Source organism: Sinocyclocheilus rhinocerous, unplaced genomic scaffold (genome assembly GCF_001515625.1).
Source record: "Sinocyclocheilus rhinocerous isolate Xijiao unplaced genomic scaffold, SAMN03320098_v1.1 scaffold3914, whole genome shotgun sequence".
NCBI classification, from domain to species: domain Eukaryota; kingdom Metazoa; phylum Chordata; class Actinopteri; order Cypriniformes; family Cyprinidae; genus Sinocyclocheilus; species Sinocyclocheilus rhinocerous.
The window spans coordinates 93,185-94,080 of NW_015639765.1; positions in this window are offsets into that span (position 1 = coordinate 93,185).

The window sequence follows — 896 nt, forward strand, 5'->3', positions numbered from 1 at the left end:
AGAAAGGCAGACTGTGAGGTGTGGACAGATATCATGTACTGATAGAACGGAAAGAGACGGCGCCAATTTGTAAAGATTAATAAAGAATACAATGGACTTAATATAAACTTTATGATATAAACACTCTGACTACTTACAATGGGCACAATCTGCATGAGTTGAGGCAATGGCCAATGACAGCAGTAGGAGTAAAAGTCGTAGAATTTTTTACGAGTACGCTTGTACAATATCATATGCATTTGCTGACTTGGTAAATTGTATGAATTATTATTACTACTTCGACATGACACTTTTCTGGGGGTTCTTCCTGATGGGGCCGTAGGATATGTAAACCAAAGTTTAAGAAACATCAATTGCTGTGAAAAATGTTTCTGCAGTAAAGTTCAGTCAAACTGCTCAGACCAACACAGACGTACCATTGGAAGTGTTTGCCTTTGCAGCTTTTGGTCTTCTCCATAAACACACAAGATGGTCAAATTCAAATCCTATGACAGGCCTTCCTTTGGTCTTCCCTTTCAGCTGAAATGGAGAGAAACATATACATGTTGAGACTGTGTGTTAAAAATGAACTGTGACCAAAATATTTGATTACTTTTACTTTACTTTTAGTCATTTAGCAGACGCTTTTATCCAAAGCGACTTACAAATAAGAAAAAGTAATTAAAACTCTATAAATACTATATATATACACACATTTAAGAAAATAAAAGAAATTAAATAAAAATGACAAATGCATACAACAACATTTCAAAACTAAACATTTAAATGAAAACAAAATAAATAAAGTATAATAATGATTCTAACATAACACTAAGCCAAACACCAAAAAACCAACTACATATGTGTATGTACAGCCACACACACATACATATACATGTACATATATATAAATACAT